This window comes from Trichosurus vulpecula, chromosome 8, assembly GCF_011100635.1.
Source record: "Trichosurus vulpecula isolate mTriVul1 chromosome 8, mTriVul1.pri, whole genome shotgun sequence".
Lineage (NCBI taxonomy): Eukaryota > Metazoa > Chordata > Mammalia > Diprotodontia > Phalangeridae > Trichosurus > Trichosurus vulpecula.
The window spans coordinates 137,630,054-137,657,866 of record NC_050580.1 but is presented as its reverse complement, the minus strand read 5'-3'; the positions used below and the strand labels follow the sequence as shown (position 1 = coordinate 137,657,866).

Sequence of the window (27,813 nt, the reverse complement as noted above, 5' to 3'; positions counted from 1 at the left end):
TTTAACGGAACACAGATGTCAGAAAAACCTGGAAAGACATATGAACTGATGCTGAGTGAAGTGAGCAGAACCAGGAGAACATTGTACACAGTAACAATAACATTCTGCAATGACTAACTGTGACAGACTTACTTCTTCTTAGCAATGCAAGGATCTAAGACAACTCCAAAAGACTCATGATAGAAAATGCTATCCACATCCAGAAAAAGAACTATGGAGTCTGAATGCAGATCAAAGCATACTATTTGCTCTCTCTTTTTTTGTTGTTGTTTCTTCTTTCTCATGGCTCCTCCCATTGGTTCTAATTCTTCTTTACAACATGACTAAAGTGAAAATATGTTTAATATGAATGTATATGTAGAGACTATATCAGACTGCATGCTGTCTTGGGGTGGGGGGAGGGAAAGAAAGGGAGAAAATTCAGTGCTCAAAAGCTCATGGATGTGAATGTTGAAAACTAATAGTAAATAAATTAATTTTTAAAAAAGGAAAGGCCATCTAAAATAGATGCCTCTACTTTCTCTGCTCTCACTCTCTTCTTAACCCCTTACAATCTGATTTCCAACTTTACCATGACACCAAAATAATGTTCTCCAAAGTTGCTGATGATCTCTTAGTTGCCAAATCCAACGGCCTTTTCTCAATCTCTATTCTTCTTGACCTCTCTGCAGCTTTCAACAACTTTGGTCAATTCCTCCTCCTTGATCCTCTCTTTTCTCCACATTTTCTGGACACCACTCTCTCCTGGTTCTCTTCATACTTATCTGACTCCTCAGTCTTTGTTGAATCCTCACCAAGATCACACTCTCTAGGTAGTATTCCTCAGGGTTTCGTTCTGGATCCTCTTCTCTTCTCCCTCTATACAGTTATTTCACTTGGTGAGTGCATCAGCTCCCATGGATTTAATTACCACCTCTATGTGATGATTATCAGAGCTAAATGGCCTGACTGAAACTCTACCCTAACCTCAAATCTCAGATTTCCAACCAGATGTCCAGTAGACATCTTAAAACTCAGTATGTCCAAAAAAGTACTCATCTTTCCTCCTAAACCTTCCGCACTCCTACCTTCTATTACTGTAGAGGAAAACACTATCCTCTCACTCCCTCAGGTTCACAACCTAAGAGAAATCCTTGATTTCTTCCTGTCTCTCACAGCCCTCCCCAATATCCAATCTGTTGCTGAGGTCTATCCATTTTACCTTTGCAGCATCTCTTGAATGTGTCACATCCTTTCCTCAGACACTGCCACCACTCCAGCACAAGTCTTCATCACATTGTTGTTCGGTCATGTCCAACTCTTCATGATCCCATGGACCACAGTATAACAGGCCATTCTATCCTCCACCATCTCTTGAAGTTTGTCCAAGTTTATGTTCCTTGTTTCCACGATACTATCTATCCACTTCATCTTTTGCCATTCCTTTTTCCTTTTGTCTTCAATCTTTCCCAACATCAAGGTCTTTTCTAATGAGTCCAGTCTTCTCATTATGTGGCCACAGTATGTAAGCTTCAGCTTCAGTATCTGATCCTCCAGTGGATATCCTGACTTACCTTCTTTAACTATTGATTGATTTGATCTCCTTGCTGTCCAAGGGACTCTCAAAAGTCTTCTCCAGCACCACAGTTCAAAATATCAATTATGCGGTACTCAGCTTTCCTTATAGTTCAACTCTCACAGCCATATATTGCTACTAGAAAAACCACAGCTTTGACTATGACTCATCATATTATACCTGGACTACTACAATAGCTAACTGTTGAATCTTCCTGCGTCAGGTCTCTCCCCACTCCAATCTATTCTCCATTCAGCCACAAGTGATTTTCCTAAAGTGCAGGTCTGACCATGTCGGTCCCCTACTGAATAAACTCCCTGTTGCCTCCAGAATCAAATATGAAATGCTCTGTTTGGCATTCAAAGTCCTTCACAATCTAGCCCCTTACTACCTTTCCAAACTTCTTACACCTAACTATATGATATGTACCCTTTGATGCAGTCACACTAACCTCACGACTGTTCCTTAAATAAGACATTCCATCTCTCAGCTTCAGACATATTCTCTGGCTGTCCCACAGGCCTGGAATGTTCTCCCTCTCTGCTCCAACTACTTACCTCCCTGGATTGCTGTAAGACCCATTAAAATCCTATCTTTTACAGAGGCCTTTCCCCATCCCTCTCAATTCTAGTGCCTTCCTTCTGTTATTTATTTCCTATTTATCCTCTCAATAGCTTGCTTTGTATATATTTGTCTGCACGTTGTCTCCCCCATTAGACTGTAAGCTACTTAAGGTTATGGACTGTCTTTTGCCTCTTTTTGTAACTCCAGTGGTTAGCACAAGTCCTTGAAAAATAGCAGGCACTTAATAAATGTTTACTGATTGACTGATTATCCTACTCATACTCTTATACAAATCTGCCAATGGACACCATTTTAAAAAATTAGTTCTGTGCAGTAATAACCTACAAACCTGAGAGTTAAATCAGATTCTTTCAGGGCTACATTACCAACATAGGATTAATTTATTGCCTAGGATGATTTGGGATAATTCGTGTCTTTAGAATTAATATCAGCTATTTAAATGAAGCTGCTATGCTTTAATTAGCTTTCATGAAATTCAACTGTTCAATCTGAATGACAAATAGCAGTATAATTAACTTCACACTGAACCTGTGGACAAAGTAGTTACCAAAATAACATGTCTGTTCCAGTTTTATGTACTAATTTTAAGTGGTTACCTTATCTTAGAGAAAATAAAATACTTTAAAATGCTGCCATTTTTCAATCACATTGAACTTCAGTATCACTTATTAGATCATAAAATTATTTTCAACTCAACAGAGGAAAATAAAATGTAACATAAGAACTATCACGTTTAGTACATATACATCTAAATATGACAATGGTGGGGTGAGGAAGAAACTTAATTTTATTTTTAAAGGAATCAAACCTTTAGTTATAAACCTACAAAAAGCAGCAAAATTCTGTGAAAAAATAAGAAAATAATAAAAATTCAGTTGGAGGAAAAAAAGGTCTAGAATCTCAAGGGAAAAGAGAGGGGTGAAAAAGTATAAACAATGAGGCCTAGTAGTACCACATATCAAACTGTACTATAAAGCAAATCAAAACTATGTGCTATCTATAATAAATAGGAAAAGAAAAGAGATGTGATAAACAAGACCCAAAAGTAATCAGATACTGCATTTTGTATTTAATGAACCCCAAAATGCAAACTCACAAGGAAAGGCCTTCTAATTCAACAAAAGATACTAGGAATAATAGAAAACAATATCGCAGGAAATTCATTTAGACCAGCATGTTACGTCATATACTACAATAAGCTCCAAATGGAAATATGATCTAAATATAAATGGTCACATCATAAAATTTTTTAAAAGGATAATAGGAAAAACTTTCATAACTATGGTTGTGGGGAAGAGGACAGAACAGAATTCTCAACCAAACAAAGAATAGAGATAAAAGATAAAATAACTTCATTTACAATAAAACTAAAAAGTGTACAGCCATATAATATAGTCCAGTCCCTCTGCTTTTAAAGATGAGGAAAATGAGACTTAGAGAGGTTCAGCAAGCTATGGTCATAAATTACTAGATGTCAAAGTAGAAATACGACCCAAGTTCTTCCTGACTCTTAACTCCATCACTATCCACAATGTCGTGATGAAAACAATTCGGATTTATGTAAGCAAAGTTATGAAACTATTCCCATTATTTATCCCGGAAATACCAAGCCCATCAAACAAAAAGGAAAATTTCCCAAAATAGACATGGCAGTACTTTTTTATGACAGCAAGAATTGGCGAGTGAGTCAACAAACTGTGGTATATGGCTATAACAGAAAATTATAGCATTATAAGACACAATGTTAAAGGCAACATAGTACAATAAAGAGTTAGGCTTGGAGTCAGAAAGACCTGATGTTTAAGTCTGTCCTCTGACACGTCCTGGCAGTGTGCTTGGTTCCTGGGGAACAAGTCACTTAACCTTTCACTGTCCCAGGCGATTCTAAGGCTCTAAGATGCAAAGCAGATGGAGACTTGCACTGATTGATAAAAGGGTTTTTCTCATTGGGAGTTCCCTATATCAATCAAATCACAGTTCTGATAAACACACGCAACCACAACCGCGAGGAATTCAGAGATACCTAGAAAAGCTTGTATGAAATTGTGCTAAGTGAAGAAAGCAGAACTGAGAAAATTATATACATAACCACAAAACTAAGAAAAAGTACAATTCAGATTCATGTAATGACTGATCCTAATTCTAGAAATCCGATGATAAAATATGCTTCCTCTCAGTAGAACAGTTGCACACTACAAGGAAACGAGTGATGAGTATGCTATCAGGCATGCTCAATGACTTTGTTTTAATTTAATTAAGCTTTCTTCTAATTATTCCTACAAATGAAGCTGGGGAGAGTGTTTAATTAAGTGAAAGTGATTTTTAAAAAACATCAACAACAAAACATTTTTTAAAGATAATTCATGAACAGCTGACTGGAAATAGCAAGGGGGAAACTATTAATTAATTATATTGCATTCTAGATAATCCCTATTCATTTTCCCTTGAACACTATCTCTATTACATATGGTCTGATTTCAAGGAGGCAGCATTTTTATACTGTTTTCCTGAGTATAAAGTGAAAAAAAAAAGATGCTTAAACATTTTGCAAAGCATAAAAAACTCAAGGAAGATGAGATATTATTAAAACAAATTTTAACTTGGCAATATTAAATACCTTAAGCACATAAACTTTCAAGCCAGAAAGCTTGGCACCCAGCTGAACTCTCCCAATATGTCCCTCCAAACAACTTTAAAATAATGCCTCAAATCAAATTTTGGAGTGGAAGAGCCAAAAAAAAGGTCAGAGGGAAACATTTTTATAGCCCAAGACAACTTAGGAATCTGTAACAACAGAGTGGGTGCAGTACTGAAGCACACAGGAACACCAACAATAGGCCTTTGGAGGCAGCCATGACAGCAGCCAACAGCAGCAGCTTTGGGAGCTCTCAACCCAGAGACAACAAGGGAGACAAATGGTCAGAAAGAAGTTATAGGGATCCCTTTGCTGGCACTGGATACAACAAGCACTTATTGGCAACTCTACTGCCCATAAGCAGTTCTGGGATGCATTTCCAGGACAGAGTAGCACTTATGATTGGTCACAAGAGAACAGGGCCCCTGTTCACAGTTCTAGGACCAAGAGGGGCACTAGTACTTGTGCCTGTAAGGAAGCAGGGGCCATTCCTTGGTAAAGACCAGAGCACAGAACAGGAGAGCAGTAACCATACCTCTCCCAGGAAAACACAACTGTGGAAGCACCCAAAACTTGCATGCCCTAGTAGCTCTAAATGCAGCAGCACAAAAATGTCTGAAGCTTGGCAAAATGTCTCCCCACCCCCAAATGAGCAAAGTCCAACTTTAATACAAAGTTCAAAATTAAGAAATAGGCTGGAAAAACGAGCAAATAGCAAAAAAGAACGTGACCATTAAAAAACTATTAAGGTGGCAGGGAAGACTGAGACACAAACTTAGAAGGCAACGATGTAAAAACAGCTACAAGCAGAGCCTCAAAGAAAAATGCCAATGGGAATCAAGGCAGCAAGAATTCCTGGGAGAGTTAAATTGGGAAAAGAAATGAGCATTTCCAAAAACCTATGAAAAGAGAATTAACAGCTTGGTAGAAGAGGTACCAAAAAAATACTGAAAAAAATTCCTTAATCAAAAATGGCTTAGTGATAAAAGAGGCACTAAATTCACTGAAGAATTCCTTAAAATAAAATAGGCCAAGTGAAAAAGAGTACAAAAATTGGCTGAAGAAAAAAACTCCTTAAAAAACAGAATTGACCAAATGGAAAAAGAAGCACAAAAGCTTATTGAAGAAATGACCATAGTAACCTAAAGGAAAACAATACTGAAAGCCTTCACAACTCAAATAGATCCTGTGACCAACTGTGATTTCAGGGGAATGATAGTGAATTATGCCTCTCACTTTTTGACAACGAGGTGGTAGATGGTAGGTTGCAGAATGAGGCATACATTTTCAAAACATGATATTCTGTTTAACTGTATTTGGAGGAGCTAAGTGACATAGTGGATAGCGTGCCAGGCCCAAAGTCAGGAAAACCTGAGTTTAAATCCAGACTCACACACTTACTAGCTGTGTTACCCTGGGCAAGTCACTTAATCCTATTTGCCTCAGTTTCCTCATATGTAAAATGAGTTGGAGAAGGCAATGGCAAACTATCTTTGCCAAGAAAACGCCAAATGGGGGAATAAAGAGTCAGACTGAAGACTCAACAATAGCAACAACAATATAGTTAGCAAAGCATTTTACACGTTATTTCCTTTTATCTTTACAACTAGGAGATAAGTGCTATTATTAGGAATTAATATTAATAATAAGCTAAAATGACTTAACAAAAAAACTTAAAATGAAGAATGTTCTTGGAGAAGAGGTGGTCGTTAGGAATTAACAGGATGTAAAAATAAAAGAGCATCAATAAAACTTTTTTTTAAAAAAGGAATGCTATAATAGTAACTAAGTATTTACCATGTCACTACAAAGCAAATAGCACTAAGTACTTTGAATATGCTTATAAGGTAAGATTTCTTTTGATTACTAGCAAAAACAAAAAATCCTTTTTTAATATTTAGCAATGTACTACGAAGAAGTCAGGATTATCTAGAAGAGGCAGGGAAGTTTCAAAAGGAATAATTGTGGTTTTAAAAAAATTTATGACAATCACTTGAATCACTTCATCTCTTACAGAAAAAATAAGAATGAGAAGAATTCCATTGTCTAAACTCAATGTCAATCCTGGTACAAAGGCAGATTGAAAAGGAGACTTATGTATACCCAGTATTTAATACACATTTTGGTTTATGTATATTTCAGGGAAGACACACTTACTTTGTGAAATTTAGCTGTACCAAACTCTTAGGAATCTAGAACACAGGGTAGTACATAAATTCAGAGTGATACTTGACTATCACTACTAAATAAAGGATTCTGAACTTTACTAGGTGGGTAAAAAGGAGCCACTGAAGATTCCTGAGAATATATGGCCAGATCTACATAAACATAAGGAAAATTAATATGGATTATTAATATGGATAATTAAAATAATATTAATATGAAGAATGAATTAGATGAGAGATAAAGGAGGAAGACTTGTTAGAAAGCTATTCCAATGACAAATATCTGAAAAAGTACAAGCAGGTGGTGAAAAGGCCCTAAACATACTTCTGCCATTTTGTACTCCATATTTATGCAAAGCAGCATTCTCAACACTGATGATTATAAAATCGAAATACTGATCAACTCTGAAAACCTTGATGTTCTATGTCTTGCAGTATCAAATATTCTGCCAAGATTTAATTCTTTATGTAAAAATAAACAAGCACATCCATCTCATTAACATGCAAATTCACCCCTGTCTTTAACAAATAGTAAAATTATATGTATACCAAAGAATTGTTTTAAAATAAATTTCTTTATGTTTTATTGTCAGTAATTGTTTGATTTGTATACCTATTTTATATGCCTATGTACCCGGGGTCGTGTAAAAATTTCTCAAACAAAAAGGGGTTGCAAATAGAAAAAGTTTAAGAAATTCTTGTCTAGAACATAAATTTATTTATTAATTACTCTGGAGAGCTATTATCATCTGTAAAGAAAACAAATTCTTCTTAATCACCTGGATAATAAAAGTAAAACACCCAATTCCAAAAATATAAAGTCATTTGTATAAAATATTACTGACATTACATAATTAGAACATGCACTTGACTGTGAAACAGAAATATGTTCAAATTCAAAAACATCATTAAAGCATAGTGATTATAGTTTCTAATTAAATGATAGCTGAGACAATATCCAAACTTTGGAAGAGTTTTACATATAGCTCACAACAGGCCATACAAAATAGAATTGTCAATATTTTCAGTACTTAATACTAGATTCAATCTGAATTTAGCCATGACGTGGGTAGTAAACAATCAATTAATCCATGATCTCAACAGCATAGGAACTCTCACAGGGGAACATCACAATCCAGTCACACCTCTTCACCCTGAAAGCTGATGTTTCTCCTCTACACAAATGCTATGCTGTCATCACAGCACCTTGAAACTTTTTTCCTCCTCTTATATCTGGTACATTCCTCCCAAACCCCTAGCTGCCATGATTCTACCACTGTCTAACAAGGTGAGGGAGAGGGGGCAGGGCAGGAGACAGGACATATTTTTTCCTCCCCATTACCTCTCTACAGATTCTTGTTGCTCTGTTCTATTGGCCTCCAGTCACACTCCTTCCCCCCTCCTTCCCAAAGGAGTCCTCAGCTGACAATATTTCTCTCTGTCCCTAACCTTGTTCTCATACTTAAGATTTCAATATACATGTTGATGTTCTTTCAAATACTTTAACATCCCAAGTCCACCACCTTTCTCAACCTCCATTATCTACTTCATTCCACTTAAGCCAACTACAAAAGTGGTCTATATCACCCATTAACTATACCACTTCTGTCATCTTGAAAACTGAAAAATAACCCTTTGATCAGAATCTACTGTCCTGTCATTTTTCTGTCTCATTTGTATTAAACCTATTCTTCATTCTTACTTTAACCACTACTCCTTACTAACTCTTTACATCTCTTCTCTGGCCTTATTCCTCTTCACTGTTCTGACCCACTGTTGACCAAACATACAGCCTCTAATTCCTTTCTCCTTTGTGCTACCTCTATTTACACCTTGCCCTAGGACAGTCCCCAATCCAATCCCCAACAGCAGCAGCTAAGCAGGTGCCACTGAGTTTACCCCTCCCCTAGCACATGCCACCACTGCCCCTTAGATCATCACCTTAAGGCTGAGGTGGCTGGAATCCTTTAAGCCAGTGGTTAGTGAATTAAAGCTCCATTCTCCTTCATTTTAGGTAGGAAGAGTAGCACAATATGAACAGCATGAAAAGGCTACAATTTGTACCATAGACTTCATTTCATTATTCTTCTCTCCCCCCACCCCCTGCCCAACACACTCCCTCTTCCAAACTTTGCAGTTTCCCTAGAGGATACCACCATCCTTCTAGTCACTCAGGCTTTAACTTTGGTGTCACCCCCACACATTCTACTTTCATTTACCCTACACATCCAAGCACCTGTCAAGTACTATCATTTCTACCTATGCAACATCTCACAACTGTCCCCTTCTCTCTACTCAAATGGCTACCATCCTTCTTAAGGCTCTCATCATCTTCTGTCTGAGCTATTGCACTGGGCTCCTAACTGGTCTCCCTGTCTCAGTCAGACAAGTCTCTTTCCCTAATCCAATCCACCTCCTCCCCCCAACACAACAATTAAAATGATTTTCCTAAGGCACAGATCTGACCTTGTTACTCATCCACTCAAAAAATTCCAATAGCTCCCTATTATCTCTAGAATCAAATATAAACTCTGACAATTTCAGTCCTTCACAGACTGGCTCCCACTTACCTTTCTGTGGAAGGAAAAAATAATGTTCTATGTATTAGGCTCAAGCCTGTCACCAAAAAATTTATTAATTAAATTATTCTAATTCTAAACATCTCTAAGGAACCATGTTTAGAATTAAAACAGTTAAATTAATTTTTAACCTCTGCTTAGAGAGAAATCCAATACTCTATGTTTCAGATAAACTGGCCCACCTACAGTTCCTCACATGTGTGCAAAAAAACCCCACAACTTAAATACATATGGACCAAGTAGATACAAAGTACAAATCTGTATCCCCAAGTTAGATTTTCTGACAGTAAGAAAGATTCAACAAATAGAGCACTCATCAAGAAGAACAAAAGTAAAAAAAAAGTTAAGAGTAATTACAAAAACAGAAGCAAAAAAAACTGTCCCAAAGAGATATCAAAAGAATCCTCTTTCTAAGTTAGGGCAGTGCCTTAGGGAAACTGCTACTTAGAACTCCTTGGAACCAGAGATGGAGTGAACGAAAGACAGCCAAACACATACAAAGAAAGCCAGAGAAGATACAGAAATTTCCAGCTGTGAAACATGAGGAATTAGCCCAAAGTATAGACAAATCTTTAAGCCCAGCACACCTCATTCTGGAACGTCACCATTCAATGAGAAACTGGGATATCCCTCTAAGTTTCATTCCAACTCTAAGAGTATATGCATTCCTAAATCATTTAGCTGATGATATAAACAGAATGCTCCAAAGTCTTAGTGCAGCTTTAAGTTTTTAATGGTTTTTGAAACACACTGTATATCTAGTCATATGTATAGTTATGTATCTATGGTATTAATTTTATATGTAAATATAAGTATAGATACATTACCATATCATTAATATATACACATGTATGTGTCTACATATGCACATATGATATAAACACAAACATCAGTCATGTGTCAGTCATGACACTGAGTAACTCCATTTATATAAGCCAGTTTTCTCATCTGAAAAAGTCAAGAGGAAAAATAAGATGATCTCTAAAAGTTAATTCTAATTGTAAAGGCCTCCAAATGCCTATGAAGGAAGGCAAAGGCAGAAGGTGGGGTTTATACCACATTCCTAAGATTCAGATAAGTTCAGTGCTAAGACTCTCCTTTAGCTTTTAAACAGAAATCAGATATAACCACTAAACCAAATGCTAATGTATTAACAAAGAATGAAAATAAACATCAATAAAAAAAGAAATAAGAAACAGAAAATCAAGCCCACAAACTCCAGAAATAAGAAATATAACTAAATGTATCCATTTCTCCCATGCATACACAGATATCGTCTTCAGTTAGGCTGGGAATGGGAAAAAAAAATAGTTCCTTTAGATTTCCCTAGTAACCATTAAATGGCCTGTCCAGAATAGTTAATGTTTTAAGGTAAAAACTTGGAAGCAAATTGTAAGCCTATATGAAACTGATGTTTAGTAACACAGTTTTTAACAAATATAAATGACAATAAATTTGAGGCAAACTGGTTTATCAGTTCTGAACTTAGGGAAAGCTTCTGGGAAGATGGCAGAGTAGGTCAGAAAGCTTTAGGCTCTCCAAATTTCCTCCACAAAAAAAGAACATCACCTCAAAGTAAACAGAGTGGCAGAAATAAACAAAAAACAGGGTAAAGTTGTAGTCCTCCAAAGACAACCTGAGAAGACTCCAGGAAAGGCCTAACCTCCAGGGTTGGACATTGGGCCTGTATGAAGTACAAATACCTCCAGTCCAACTCCATGGAATCAATAAACAAGTCCTGGGGGCAGCTGGGTTGGGAGGCAGCTTCAGGAACTATCACCTCTTGGACAGAGTGTAGGGGTTTGGAGGTCTGAGTAGGACATAACTGAAGTACCTACTACTGCTGAAGGGTGCCAAGCACAGCTGGGCTGACCAGTCTTGGTCCTGGGCCATGGCTTCCACTGAGACGGGGCTGGCACACACCTGGTGAGTAAGGTAGCAGGGGACAGAGACTCTACTGTCGAGGGACACTTGCAGGACAGAGGAGTTCATTTCCAGGGACAAGAGGACAACCAAAGTTTGCACCCACCTGAGGGATCACAGGGAGCTAGAGCATTTGCAGAACAGTGTAGCTGGGGGGCCCTGGCTGTGGATTACAGGTAGAGAGGAGTGCCCAAGGCTGGACGTTAGGACAGGGTTCAGAAAGTAACAGTAAAAAGGACTTGAGGCTTGGGGCATAATTCCTCACACCTCAGGATACAAACTTCATTATAAGAAGAAGCTGCTAAAAAAAAGTAAAAGAAAATAAAAATCGGTAAGCAAAGGAGAAAGAACCTAGCTACTATGGGGATAGAAAAGATCTAGGTTCATATTCAGGGGAAGATAGTGGACCTAAGAAAGCAGCTCCTTTTTTAATGAGAAATGTCAAATGCTCACAAGCCCAAAAAGAGCTTTCGGAAGAACTTTAAAAATCAAATATGAGAGATCAAGAAAAAGTTAGAAAAAAAAAATAAGAGCAATCCAAGAAAATTAAGGAAATTATGAAAAGAAAGTCAACCAACTGGAAATAGAAAATCAAAACCTTAAGAAAATAATTCCTTGAAAATTAGAATTGAGCAAGCAAAAACTAGTAATGTTATAAGACACCAAGAAATAATTGGGGCGGGGGGTGGTGGCTGGAAAGCAGGGACTTGCTTAAGCTCTCCCCCAAATCCCTCTAAACACCTGTGAAAAATGGCTCCTAACAAATTCTTGAGGTGCAAAACAGCAGAGGGAAGCAGGTCTCCAGCCCAAGATGGCCTGGATGGTCACTGGGAAGGGTCTATCGCATGGTGCTGGGAGCAGAGCACAGCCCTGTGGGCTGCGCCAGGACAGACCAGACTGGAGGTCAGTCAACTGGAAAAGGACTTAGGGCCATGAATCATTGAGCTATGGAAGTTACCAGACTTCTCAACCCACAAACACCAAAGACCATGGAGCAGGTTAGTGGGTAAAATGCTAGATCAGGCTAGAAAGCGGTCTAGCCACCAGCCCTGGGGGTGGCACAGGTGGTGCAGTGGTGGAGCTCCAGTGTCAGCTGCTTTTGGAGTCCCTGGCTCCCATAGTGGGAGGAATCAAGCAGCAAACCAGAGCAGGAGTGCAGGACTTGCTTCACCCTGCTTGGATCTGGGGCCCAAACTTGGTTGGCAGTTCTGGGAGGGGAGGAGGAGTGCTGCTATGGCAGAGCTTGTGGTGACAGTGGAGTAGAAGTCACTCTGAAAACAGCAGCGCAGCCCCTAAAGCTTGGGACAAAGCACTCTCTACTCTACAAGCAGTTATACCCTGACAAAAAGCTCAAAGGTCAAGTAGCTAGCTGGGAACATGGCCAGGCAGCAAAAAAGGACACAGACACAGACTTAGGCTCTAAAATCTTTTTTTGGTGATAAAGAAGATCAAAACATACAGCCAGAAGAAGTCAACAAAGTCAAAGAGCCTACATCAAAAGCCTCCAAGAAAAATATGAATTGGTCTGAGGCCACGGAAAAGCTCAAAAAGGATTTGGAAAATCAAGTAAGAGAAAAGTAGAGGAAAAATTGGGAAGAGAAATGAGAGAGAAAGAGAAAACCATGAAAAACAATCAATGACTTGCTAAAGGACACCCAAAAAAACACTGAAGAAAATAACACCTTAAAAAATAGACTAACTCAAACGGCAAAAGAGCTCCAAAAAGCCAATGAGGAGAAGAATGCCTTGAAAGGCAGAATTACCCAAATGGAAAAGGACGTCCAAAAGACCACTGAAGAAAATACTACCTTAAAAATTAGATTGGAGCAAGTGGAAGCTAGTGACTTGATGAGAAATCAAGATACTACAAAACAGAACCAAAGGAATGAAAAAATGGAAGACAATGTGAAATATCTCATTGGAAAAACCACTGACCTGGAAAATAGATCCAGGAGAGATAACTTAAAAATTATTGCACTATAATCAAAAAAAGAGCCTAGACATCATCTTTCAAGAAATTATCAAGGAAAACTGCCCTGATATTCTAGAGCCAGAGGATAAAGTAGAAATTTAAAGAATCCACCAATCGCCTCTTAAAAAAGATCCCAAAAAGAAAACTACTAGGAACATTGTTGCCAAATTCCAGAGTTCCCAGATCAAGGAGAAAATACTGCAAGCAGCCAGAAAGAAACAATTTGAGTATTGTGGAAACACAATCAGAATAACACAAGATCTAGCAGCTTCTACATGAAGGGATCAAGGGCTTGGAATATGATATTCCAGAGGTCAATGGAGCTAGGATTAAAACCAAGAATCACCTACCCAGCAAAACTAAGTATCATGCTCCAAGGCAAAATATTGACTTTCAATATAATAGAGGACTTTCAAGCTTTCTCAGTGAAAAGACCAGAGCTGAATTGAAAATCTGACTTTCAAAAGCAAGAATCAAGAGAAGCATGAAAAGGTAAATAAAAAAAAGAAATCATAAGGGACTCACTAAAGTTGAACTGCTTTGTTTACGTTCCTACATGGAAAGATGATGTGTGTAATTCATGAGACCTTTCTCAGTATTTGGGTAGTTGAAGGGACTATACATATATACAGACAAAGGGCACAGGGTGAGTTGAACATGAAGGGATGATATCTAAAAAAATAAAATCAAATCAAATTAAGGGATGAGAGAGGAATATATTAAGAGAGGGAGAAAGGGAGAGACAGAATGGGGTAAATTATCTCACATAAAAGTGGCAAGAAAATGCACTTCATTGGAAAGGAAGAGGGGGCAGGTGAGGGGGAATGAGTGAATCTTGCTCTCATTGGATTTGACCTGAGGAGAGAATAACATACACACTCAATCTGTTATCTTACCCCACAGCAAAGCAGGGGGAAGGAGATAAAAAAGGGGGGATGATACAAGGGAAGGCAGATGGGGGAGGGGGTAATCAAAAGCAAACACTTTTGAAAAGGGACAGGGTCAAGGGAGAAAACTGAATAAAGAGAGACGGGACAGGATGGAGGGAAATATAGTTAGTCTTTCACCACATGAGTATTGTGGAAGTGTTTTACATAATGATACATGTGTGGCCTATGTTGAACTGCTCGCCTTCTTAAGGAGGGTGGGTTGGAAGGGAAGAGGGGAGAGAATTTGGAACTCAAAGTTTTAAAAGCAGATGCTCAAAAAAAAAAGATGTTTTTGCATGCAACTGAGAATGGGACATAGAAATCTATCCTACCCTACAAGAAAGTAAGGGGAAAGGTGATGGGGAAGGGAGTGGGGTGACAGAAGGAAGGGCTAACTGGGGAACAGGACAATAAGAATATATGTCATCTTGGAGTGGGGAGAGGGTAAAAATGGGGAGAAAATTTGTAACTCAAAATCCTGTGGAAATCCATTTTGAAAACGAAAATATTAAATAATAACATAATTGTTAAGAGAAATAATAAAACAAAATCAAAATAATGAAAAAATGGAAAAGAATCTGAAACATCTCATCAGAAAAAGAACTCATCTGGAGAACAGATGAAGGAGAGACAAGAGAAGAATAGGCAGACTACCTGAAAGTTAACATTAAAAAAAAATAATCTTAATACAATATTACAAGAAATTATTAAGAAAAAATGCCCTAGAACAAGAAGGTAAAGCAGAAATAGAAAAAAATAAAACCCACAGATCACCACCTGAAAAAGATCCCAGGATGAAAAACTACAGGAATATCATAACCAAATTTCAAAGCTCCCAGGTAAAGGGAAAAAAATATTGCAAACAATAACAAAAAACCCAATTTAAATATTGTGGGGCTACAATCAGGATTACACAAGACCTAGCAGCCTGAAAAACCATAGGTCTAGAAACACTACATTTCACAGAGCAAAAGAGCTGGGATTACAACTAAGGATAACTTATCCAGCAAAATTAAGTATAATCTTGAATGAAAAAAAAAGAAGGATGTTTAATGAACTGAAAGACTTTCAGGTATTTGTGACAAAGGAAAATTCAACATATAATAAGATCCAGGAGAAATATCAGGTAAATATTAAAGACCAATTATAAGGAACACAATAAGGTCAAATTGTTTACTTTTTATAAGTGAAAATGTTATTAGTACTCTTATGACTGTCATCATTATTTGGGTAGTTTGCAAGGCTTGGGCTACACTGCGTTTGATGGGATGATTCTAAAAAAAAAATTAAAACTACATAGAAATAAAAAGGAGTAATTATCTCATACAAATGAGGCATAAAAGGAAAAACTGATACAGAAAAAACAAGTGAGAGGAGGGCTGGTAGTGTTGAACCTTACTCTCATTGGAAATAGGTTAAAGAGGGAACAACATATACATCTAGAAGCGTATAAAAGTCTTCTAAATTTAGAAAAAAAAATAAAAGGGTGAAGGGGTAGGAAAAGGGAGGACTTTTAGAAGGATGTGTACATTAAGAATTAGAAGGGGGAGGGGATAAGGGAGAAATTCCTAGAAAGATAGGTAGATTAAGGTAAAGGGTGGGGAGAGAGAAAGGAGGGACTCTTACAGGGGAGTGTAGATTAAGGAATAGGAGGGCCAGGTAGCAGGAAGAAGTGAATTAGAGGAGTGAAGAGGGACAGAGTAAATATGGTAAGAAGGATAATAAGGAAATATAGGATGGAGAGAAATATATAACAAGTAATCATAATGTAGAATGTGAAAGAGATGAATTTACCCATAAAACATAGTAGAATGGTTTAAAAATTTGAGTTAAAAAATGTCACTTTCAGGAAACACAGTTAAAAAGAGAGATGTGCTCAAAGATAAAATAAAGGACTAGAGTAGAATTTAAAAAAACCTGGGGTAGTAATAATGATCTCAGACAAAGTTAAAACTAAAATAGATTTAATTAAAAAAGAAAAGTTAAAATAGATTTAATTAAAAGAGAAAAATAAGGAAACTACACTATGTGTCACCAATATTATTCAACAGTATTGTTTTCGACCATCTAAAATAACTAGACAATATAAAATACCTAAGAGCATATTTAGCCAAAGCCAAAACAGACACAGGAACTACATGAACATAAACATAAAATACTCTTTATACAAATAAAAGTCAGATTTCAATAACTGGAGAAATAATTATTATTCATGGGGAGGTAAAGCCAATATAATAAAAAATGACAATTTTACCTAACTAATCTATTTATTCAATGTCAACTAAATTACTAAAAAAAAATTATTTTACTGAGTTAGAATAATAATAAAATAAAAAGTACACAGCAGAGAATAAAAGAAAATTCAGAAAGAAGCACGGAAAAGTTGGGTTGCTTTGAAAGCAATGTATAGGATTTTACATAGGTTTTTGTGAAATGGAAATTCATTGTTTTATACCGAATCCTCTCATATTCTGCTGTGTACTTGAACATGTTCTTTTTTTGTCTTTTCTCATTTTGTATTTTAGTTTAAAATGAGTAATTTTTTTTTAATTTCGAATTCAAATAAAAAATATGGCTCCTATATAAAAATAGAAGCTCCAGTCAAAAGCCACTCACCCCTTTCACTGTGAGCCCTCTGGAATTAATAGAATTTGGCATTCTTTTTCTTAAAGTGGACTTCAAATGAACTACCACTCAAAATAACAGACATTTATGGAGCCTTCCTTTTAAAACATATTATAACAGTTTATTGCCATTTGTTCTATAATACTTAGTCAAGAAAAATTCTTACCAGAACTGGTGTGTTGAATCTTTTGCACAAACAAAACTCAGCAAAAAGGTAAGCAATGAGTATATTCAGTTCAGCCCCTGCAGCAAGTTCTTGTGGGTTACTCTTTCTTAAAGTGTAATACCTTAAAAGAAGGGGGGAATTAAGAGTTAATATTTGTCTGTTTCATTTTTTTATAAGATAATCAACTTTCTTCTTCCCAAAATAAGGCCTCTTTAAATGACATTAAAAACAAAAATTTGAACTAACTGAATATTGATGGTATGTATAACATTTGATAGTCTCACTCCAGGAAAAGATTACTCTGTTTTATACATAGGATCTCAAACGTTTCCTGAACTTCATGGTTTAGTATTATTTAAACGAATCTCAGTTGAATACAACTGTCTATTAGAATTCTACTGTCAGTGAAAGCTCTATACAAGTCTTTTCTTTTTCATAATCCACATTTTAAGAACTCTACCATTGTCTTCTTTTTGTGTGTTTAAAAGCAAAATTTTAGAGCTCCTTTATGATCTACATTACATTATCTAAATAAAGCACCTTTATGTTAAAAATTATGTTTTGATCTCAATATACATAAGTTTTAAAGTAGAGACCTATAAAAATATAAAGCAGAAAAACCAAGAGGAAAATTTCTAAAACAGACAACACTCTCTTATTCATAGTCCAGCCATTTTGGAAAGCAAGTTGAAACTATGCCTAAAAAGAGTTATCAAGCTATCTCTGACTTAACAATACCACTCCTTGGGGTCTATACCCCCAAAGAAATCAAATAGAGGAAAAGGATTCATATGTACAAAAATATTTGTAATAGCACTTTTTTGTGGTGGTAAAGGGCTGGAAATTGAGGGAGCATCCATTAATTAACTGAAGGAATGGCTGAAGTGGTTCTAGTATATGTATGTTATAGAATACTATTATGCTGTAAGAAATGAAGGGGACAGCTTGAGAGAAACTTGGAAAGACAGGTAGAATAAAGTGAGCAAAAACAGGAAAACAACGGTATTATAAAAACACTGTTTGAAATTTTTTGAAAGACTTTTAGAACTCTAATCAACACGACGACTAATCACGATTCCCTAGGACTTATTTTGAAACATAACACTCATTCCTGAAAGATGATGGACTCAGAAAGCAGACTGAGACATATACATGCATGCATGCATAAACACACATACATGGTCAAAGTGGGAATCTGTTTCACTTAAAACAGTTGCACAAAAAATCCTCAAGCTTGGAACAGTGTACCCTCCACTTGGGAAGCAAAGTCCCACTTCAGCATAGAGTTAAAAGTCAAGAAACAGGCTGGAAAATCAGCAAACAATGGGAAAAAAAATTCTGACCATACAAAGTTACTATGGTGGCAAAGAAAATCAAAACACACACTCAGAAGAAGACAACAAAGTCAAAGCTCCTACATCCAAAGCCTCCAAAATACTGATGAAAAATACTGATGAAAATAACACTTTAAAAAACAGAATAGGCCAAATGGTAAAAGGGGCACAAAAATCCAAGGAAGAGAAGAATACTTTGAAAAGCAAAATTACCCGAAAGGAAAGATATACAAAAGTTGACTGAAGAGAACTCCTTAAAAAGTAGAATTGGCCAAATGGAAAAGGAGGTACAAAAGCTCACTGAAGAAAATAATTCTTTAAAAGTTAGAATTGCACAAGTGGAAGCTAATGAGACATCAAGAAACAATCAAAATCAAAAGAATGAAAAAATAGAAGAAAATGTTAAATATCTCACTGGAAAAACAACTGACCTAGAAAATAGATACAGGAAAGATAATTTAAGAATTATTGGATTAATGAAAGTCATGATAAAAAAAAAAAAAAAGAACTTACACATCATCTTTCAAGAAATTATCAAGGAAATGCCCTGCTATTCTCAAACCAGAAGGTAAAACTGAAATTGAAAGAAACCACTGATCACCTCCTGAAAGAGATCCCAAAATGAAAATTCCCAGGAATATTATAGTCAAATTCCAGACCTCCCAGATCAAGAAGAAAATATTGCAAGCAGCCAAAAAGAAACAGTTCAAATACTATGGAGCCACAGTCAGGATAATACAAGATTTAGCAGCTTCTACATTTAAAGAGCAGAGGATTTTGAAGATGATATTCCAGAGGGCAAAAGAACTAGGATTACAATCAAGAATCACCTACCAAGCAAACTGATTATAATCCTTCAGGGAAAAAAATGAACAGTCAATGAAACAGAAGACTTTCAAGCATTCCTGATGAAAAGACCAGAACTGAATAAAAAATCTGACTTTCAAATACAAGATGCAAAAGCAGCATAAAAAGGCAAACAGGAAAGAGAAATCATCAGGGATCTGATAAGGTTAAACTGTCTATATTCTTACATGGGGAAGTTATATTTATAATTCCTAAAATCTTTGTCATTATTAGGACGGTTAGAAGGAGTATACATAGACAGAAAGCAGAGGTGTGAGTTGAATGTGATGGTAAGATTGTCTAAAAAAATAAAATTAAGGGATGAGAAAGAAAAATGCACTAGCAGAAGAGGAAAGGGAGAGGCAGAACAAGCCTTACTTTCATGGGAATTGGCTCAAAGAGGGAATAATATACCCACTCAGTTGAGTATATAAATCTGTCTTACCATATAAGAAGGGAAGGGGATAAGTGAAGGGGGGAGGGGAGAACTGATAGAAGGAAGGGCAGTTGTGGGGAGGTAAATGTCAGAAGCAAAACACTTGAGAATGGGACAGGGTAAAGGGGGGAGAGAGTAGGAAAAACAGGAGGAAAACAGGTTAGAGGGAAATACATAATAATTATTACTGTGAAAAAAAATTTTTACAGTGTGTTTCTCTGAAAAAGACTTCATTTCTCAAACACAGAAAACTGAGTCAAATTTATAGAAATAAGAGCCATTGCTCAATTGATAAATGGTCAAAGGATATGAACAAGAAGTTTTCAGACAAAGTAATCAAAGCTATCTATAATCATATGAAAAAAATACTCTAAAGCACTACTGAGAGAAATGCAAATTAAAACAACTATGAGCTACTACCTCATACTCGTCAGATTGGCTAATATGATAGAAAAGAAAAATGACAAAAGTTGGAGGGGATGTGAGGAAATTAAAACACTAATGTACTATTGGTTAAGTTGTATACTGATTCAACCATTCCGGAGAGCAACTGAGAACTATGCTCAACTAATTTTCAGGGGCACTCAATCCTACTCAAACTGCACAACTTTTAACGAAAATCAATTTGATGATCAACTTCTAGTCTATGTCAGAATGAGTTCTTAAGTTTTATCATTATGTATAGCAGAACATAAAAATAAAATAAAACAAACAACTGAAAGTCTATAGTTCTCCATTCACGTATTTACAACTTAGCCCCATAAATGCTTTGTTAATTATGATTTGTATGTTTATACCCTCAATTTTATGAAGCAAACAAATCGGTGTATGTTTCTAATTCAGTTGAGATACTGTATACTTATCTACTAATCTCATGTCCTTTGAAAAACTAAATCACAATAAACAAAGCAGTGGAGGCAGTATGATACAGTAGATGAACCAGACCCAGATCTGGGAAGACCTGGGTTCAGTACTCACTTCTCAGTGCAATAGGCAATGCTCTAATACTATAAAGTGAAAACCAAATGATGTAGGGAGCTTCTTCAATGGAAATGCCTAGAACAACAAAATCACAGGTCAAGACCAAAAACAAAAAGCCCAAGTCAGCAAAATAGCCAAGTACTCAGCCATTAAAGGTCAGTAATTTAATATATATTTCCAACCACTTCAATCCATGCAAAGGGATAACACTATCATATAGCAGTAAGCTGACTCAAGTAAAACTCTTTAGTTGATAAAAAAAAAATCAATCACATTCAAAGGGCCTGAGTAGTCAAACAACCCCCTCCCTCCCCACCACTACGTCTCAAGAGTATTCTATCTGATAGTATGTGCACATTTCTTTGACATTTTTGAGCTTCTCATCTTCTATCTGTGGCAGGGAAGCAAGATAACTGAAGCTGAAAAAAAAATGTGCTGTATGTGCTGTGCAAAAGATGATCATTGTTGAAATTTTAAAACAAATGTTGAAAATATATCAAGGGCCCTTTTTTAAGGTTGCTAAGAACTTATGAGATGTGAGACCAAACTTACTGAGCCCTGGGGATATAAATACAAGCAAGCTTACAATCCAATAAAAAGAAGAAGATATCACATAAAAGGAAAACTGGGGGTGGGGAAAATAGCATGGGAATGCATGCCTGAATACACAACCACGAAAGAAGCATGGTTTGGAAATGGCTTGGAAATGAGGTGGAAGCCTAGTTCTGGGCTTAAAGATTCAATTATATAAGGTGATAACTACCTATCAGAGTCCAGGGTGGTTCCAAGGCAGAGCCCAAGTCCAAAGTTTCAAAGGGAGCAAAATGAAGATAATGGTCAGAATGTGGGCAGAATGGTTTGGAAATAGGTATTAGGAAGTGACAGGACATTTTTTGTTTACATTTATGTTAACAACATGATACAGTCAAAGAGCTAGAAATGGACCTCATGAAGCCCAAGCTTCTCATTTTGAAGATAAGGAAACTGAAAGCCCAGATAAGTAAGTCACTTGCTCAAATCATACATGATACAGTCTGTATATTAAAAATATCAAAGGAGAGACATTATGTATTTAGAAAAAAAATTTGTGATGAAAGTATTTTATCACTTATTCAATGTTCAATATAATGCTGGAAGTAAGATCAATGTCATTAATGTAAATTTATTTTTAACAATATTTTCTTCTTATCATAGAAAGTCACTAATATCAAATTTCAATTTTCCGTGGTTATTAATGGGTATCAAGAACCTCGTGGATAGTATTCTGCAGATCACAAACTTAGCAAAGTTATAAAACTTCTCCCAAATTGGATTATAAAAATTTCAAGTATGCAAAAAAGTTGAGAGATATGAGTACCACATTCAAGTCTCCTGTACACCCTCCATTCAAGGAACTAATGAGAGGCAGGGTGATATCGTGTATAGAGAACTGGCCTCAGAGTCAAGAAGACCTGAGTTCAAGTGCCATCCTGAATGCATGCTAATTATGTAATCCTAGGTGGGTTACTTAACTTCTTGGTGACCCAAGCAACTTTCTAAGAGGAGAAGTTGCAGAGCAGGTGGCACATTGGTAGAGGGAGTTTCTTAATGGGAACTGCTTATATTAAACACAGGTCTCATTAAAAAGCAGGCATAAGAGACCTGGAAAATCCAAAAAGTAAATTAGTTCCAGAGGGGTATCCAACACTCTTGCTTACTACTTTCCACATATGGTTACAAACCTGTAACTGCTTATTCCATTCTGTGAAAGAAGAAAAAATGAGAAAATGCTCACAGGTCACCAATGTTCCCTAATTTCCAATTTTCAAGTAAGCCTGACTGCCAGTCATCATAACTTAGTCATTTTTCAGCTGTGTCCAACTCTTAGTGACCCCATTTGGGGTTTTCTTGGCAGAGATACTGGCGTGGTTTGCAACCTCCTTCAACTTTAGATCCAACTTATGACTCAACCAGAGTCACTTAGCATACCCCCCCAACCCCACCCCTTCCTACCTTCTTTGAAATTTGCTAATGAGTATAGCAGCCCCGCTCTCTTGAACTCTGGTGACTAGCAAAACCTCAGGAGACAGAACTAAATTTTAATGTAACAATAAATAATGAGGAACTTATAGGAGATCCAAGCATATGACATACAAATAAGAAAAAATGATGTTGGTAGAAGAACAGATAAAATGACTACAACAATCAACGCGGAGTTCTGTAGAAAAAGGCATATTTGTTCCATCAGTTTCTTGTGGAGTCATAACTCATCTAAGAAAGCCTTTTCCACTGGCATGTATTATTCTGAAGATACTACAAGAAACTACTTTAGAATGATGTCAAACCTTTTAAAATTCCATAGAATTATTTCATGTCAGAGCTTTCAAGAAATTGTGAAGACCTAGTCCAAACCCTTCATTCTACAGATAAGCAAAGTGAGCCCCAGGAAGAAGTGACTTCCCTAAAATGTCAAATGTGGGACTAAAATCCAGGTCTTCTAACTTCCAGACCAATTCTCTTTGCATTATGTACTATGTTCCCTTTCACCACAATGGACTGAAATACATTTTATACAGAATTTCTCTTAAGACAACACAGAAGACCGAAAGAAGCACAGGACTTGGAGTACAGGACAAATTCAAATCTTGATTCTCCTACTTATTATCAATATAACCTTGAGAAAATCACTTCATGTCAGAACCAGAAGGGCTCTTATTATCTGCCACAGCAAACATATTGTATCTTTAGTCAATGCAAATGTTTAATAGGTACCTACTGTGTGCAGGAAACAGTTCTAAGGTACTATCAATCAACAGACTTATTAAGAACTTCCTATATGTTGTTACTCACTGTAGTGTTAGGAATACAAAAACAGGCAAAAGACAATTCCTGTGCTCCAAAAAGCTCACAACCTAACGGATCTAGGAATGCACTAAGAAATACAAAGACAAAATATGACAATGATCTCACACCTACATTTAAAAAATAAATTTACTCCCAAGTAAAATTCAGTGTTGGCTTTCAGCTTTTCTCCCAAGCTCGGGGCCAGGTTCTCATACTTCAGTCACATCACTAAAACAAGACAGTGAAGGTTGCAGTCAATGGATTTGGCCGTATTGGCCACGTGGTGACTAAGGCTGCGTTCACCTCAGGTGGAGCAGATATTGCGGCCATCAATGAATGACCCCTTCATTGACCTCAACTACTTGGTTTATATGTTTCAATATGATTTCACACATGGCAAATTCAAGGGCACTGTCAAGGCTAAGAATGGGAAGCTGGTGATCAAGGAAAAGCCATTACCATCTTCCAGGAGCGGGATCCCACCAATATTAAATGGGAAGATGATGGAGCCGAGTCCACTGGAGTCTTTACCACCATGGAAAAGGCTTGGGGCTCACTTGAAGGAGCCAAGCAGGTCATCATCTCTGCCCCTTCTGCTGATGCCCAAATGTTCATGATGGGAGTGAACCATGAGAAATACGATAATTCCCTTAAGACTGTCAGTAATGCCTACTACACTACCAACTACTTGGCCTCCCCTTGGTCAAGGTCATTCATGACAAGTTTGGCATTGTGGAAAGACTCATGACTACAAACCATGCCATTACTGCTACCCAGAAGACAGTAGATCGCCCCTCTGGTAAGCTGTGGTATGATGGGCGTTTTGCTGCCCAAAACATCATCCCTGCTTCCACTGGTGCTGCTAAGGCTGTAGGCAAGGTCATAGATGAGCTGAATGGGAAGCTCACAGGCATGGCCTTCTGTGTTCCTACTCCAAATATATCTGTTATGGATCTCACCTGCTGCCTGGAGAGACCTGCCAAATATGATGATATCAAGAAAGTAGTGAAGCAAGTATCAGAGAGACCCTTGAAGGACATTCTGGGGTACATAGAGGACCAAGTTGCATCCCAGGACTTTAACAGTAACACCCTCTTTTCTACCTTTGATGCTGGTGCTGGTATTGCCCTCAATGACCGTTCTTGTCAAGCTCATTTCTTGGCACAACAATGAGTATGGTTATAGCCACCGTGTAGTAGATCTCATGGCCTCCAAGGAGTAAAGTGGAAGGCCAAGGACCTTTATTCACAACCAAAAAAAGGAGATCCACCACTGGGGAGCCTACATTGATCTGACTACATTCCTATACTAGAGTTCCCATATCCCATTCACATCCTTGCCCCAAAGCACCCCTATAGTAGGAGAGAGAAGCCCAGAGACCTGTATTGTGTACCATCAATAAAGTCACCACATTTAGTGCAAAAAGAAAAAAAATTGATTGTTAATTTTTTTAAAAGGCTCTCTAAAGTAACGATTCTAATTCAATCACTCATGAAATGCCTGCTGTGTAGAAGACATAAAGAGCACTGAGGATGGAAAAATAAGACATGGTACCAAGATGTCAATACAGAAAAGAGAGAAAAGCTATATACACTAATATATATAATTAACATTAGAATTGTAAGTGGCAAGTGTAATATTAGATTAACTAAAATAAAATATCACTCCTAACTTGAGGACAAGTGAACACTAAATAAAGAAAAGAAAAAGTGACATTAAGCTAGGACACCATAAGTACGATCTTGTAGAGATTTGGAAGAGCTTCTATGCATAGGGAACAGACTAAGCATGGGTACAGCATGGAAAGTAATCAAGTTTGAATGGATGTAAAACATATAAGGAATATGAACTACCTGCCAGGAAGAATTATTTAATATACTATATTTGCATCCTCAGCACCTAGCATAGTGTCTGCCACACATAAATACTTAATAAATGCTTACTGAGTGTTATGATCACTGATTGATTAGCGAAAGGGGTAAGTTACATCTTTGTTTCTCTCTCCTCCCTTTAACTGCTAAAATTCTAGAAAGAATATTCTACATTTATTGCCTTCTTTTTCCTCACCACATACTCAACCCCTCCATGGCTTGGCTTATGTTCCTCACATCGCTGGTTACCATATTTCTTTCTTTTCGTTCAAAGACAGCGTAAATAATCATGTTGTTGAGTCGTTTTTCAGTCATGTCCAACTCCATTTGGGGTTTTCTTGGCAGAGCTACTGGAAGGGTTCTCCATTTCCTTCTCTAATTCATCTTACAGATGAGGAATTGAGGCAAACAGGGTTAAGTGACTTGCCCAGTCATATGGCTAGTAAGAATTTGAGGCCAGATTTGAATTCAGGAAGACTCTTCCTGACTCCAGCCCCAGCACTCTATGCACTTTGCCACCTAGCTGCCCTTACATAAAGAATAAACTGGAACTAACCTCAGGAGGAAGGCATTAGTATTACAGGTGATGAGGTCTGGTTTCTTACAGAAACTAGAGTTTTAGCTGAGACTTGAAGGAAATCAAGCAGGTAGAGATGAGGAGAGAGAATTGCAGGCATGGGGGACAGAGAGTAAGAATGCCCATATTTTAAAGATGGAGCGTCTTGTACAAGAACAGTAAGTAGGACAGTGTCACTGATCATGGAGTATGTGGAGAAAAATAAGAATACTGCAAGGATAGCTATAATGTTAACAGAACAGGAAGATCTTCCTTTTCCATTAATAGGCCTGTGTGACTTGCTTTAAGCTCTGGCCCAGCTCACAGCTGTGATATATCCGGAGTTACATGAAGCCTGAGTCACATGGAGCCTCAACCTCCCACCCTAAGACATTGTTTTATGTGTTTATTTTGGCTATCCCTTTTACATGGCTGTGGAAGTTATATTGATACGAGTTACCCCTGAAGTCCCACCAGGCTATGTAATGGACATGAAAGATCTTGGGGCTGAGTATAATATTAATGGAATAGGTAGATCTTCCCTGTCCATTCATAGACCTATTTGATCTGCTTTGAGCTCTGGCCCAGCTCATGGCTGTGATACATCCTGAGTCACATGGAGCCCATGGTGGGAGGAGCTTGCCCAACAGAAAAAGAGCGAGAAGTGAGAGAGAGGCAGAACTGAGGGAGAGAAGCTAGCATGAGTGAGAGAAGGAGGAATTTTCCTGTGGGAACTTGTTTATGGGGAGGTGTAACAGAAGGAATGCTTGAGATGCCAGTGCTGCCTGGATTGGCGATGTGTACAAACTTTTTTTTAATTATTATTTATTTAATATTTTTAGTTTTCAGCATTTATTTCCACAAGAGCTTTAATTACAAATTTTCTCCCCATTTCTACCCTCCCCCCCCACTCCAAGATGGCATATATTCTGATTGCCCCTGTTCCCCAGTCAGCCCTCCCTTCTGTCATCTCACTTCACCCCCCATCCCCTTTTCCCTTACTTTCTTGTATGGCAAGATAGATTTCTATACCCCATTGCCTGCATATCTTATTTCCCAGCTGCATGCAAAAACAACTTTTTTTTTTGAACATCTGCTTTTAAAACTTTAGTTTCAAATTCTCTCCCCTCTTCCCTACCCACCCACCCTCCCAAAGAAGGCAAACAATTCAACATGGGCCACACATGTATCACTATGTATAACACTTCCACAATACTCATGTTGTAAAAGACTAACTATATTTTGCTCCTTCCTATCCTATCCCCCTTTATTCAATTTTCTCACTTGACTCTGTCACCTTTCGAAAGTGTTTGCTTTTGATTACCTCCTCCCCCTGTCTGCCCTCCCATTTGTCCCCCCCTTTTTCATCTCCTTCCTCCTTCTTTCCTGTGGGGTAAGATATCCATTTGAGTGTGTATGTTATTCCCTCCTCAGGTCAAATCCAATGAGAGCAAGATTCATGCATTCCCCCTTACCTGCCCCCTCTTCCCTTCCAACAGAACTGCATTTTCTTGCCACTTTTATGTAAGATAATTTACCCCATTCTATCTCTCCCTTTCTCTCTCTCTCAATATATTCCTCTCTCATCCCTTAATTTGATTTTATTTTTTTAGATATCACCCCTTCATATTCAACTCACCCTGTGCTCTCTGTCTCTATATATACATATAATATCTACACACATATATAAGTATGTATGTACGTGTATACGTACGTATATTCCCTTCAGTTACCCTAATACTGGGGTCTCGTGAATTATACACATCATCTTTCCATGTCGGAATGTAAACAAAACAGTTCAACTTTAGTAAGTCCCTTATGATTTCTCTTTC

At 37.3% G+C, this 27,813-nt stretch overlaps 1 protein-coding gene and 1 pseudogene across 5 annotated transcripts in view; one reads left to right on the top strand and one right to left on the bottom strand.

Annotated features, from left to right (window-relative positions):
* Positions 1-27,813, bottom strand: part of MEF2A (myocyte enhancer factor 2A) — a 241,816-nt gene that overhangs the window by 166,795 nt on the left and 47,208 nt on the right. For all 5 annotated transcript variants that reach the window (XM_036734327.1, XM_036734325.1, XM_036734324.1 and 2 more), the window contains exon 2: positions 17,135-17,255. The gene's annotated coding sequence lies outside the window, so the exon portion shown is untranslated. The remainder of the gene's footprint in view (positions 1-17,134; positions 17,256-27,813) is intronic.
* On the top strand, positions 4,994-24,776 carry LOC118829631 (annotated as a pseudogene).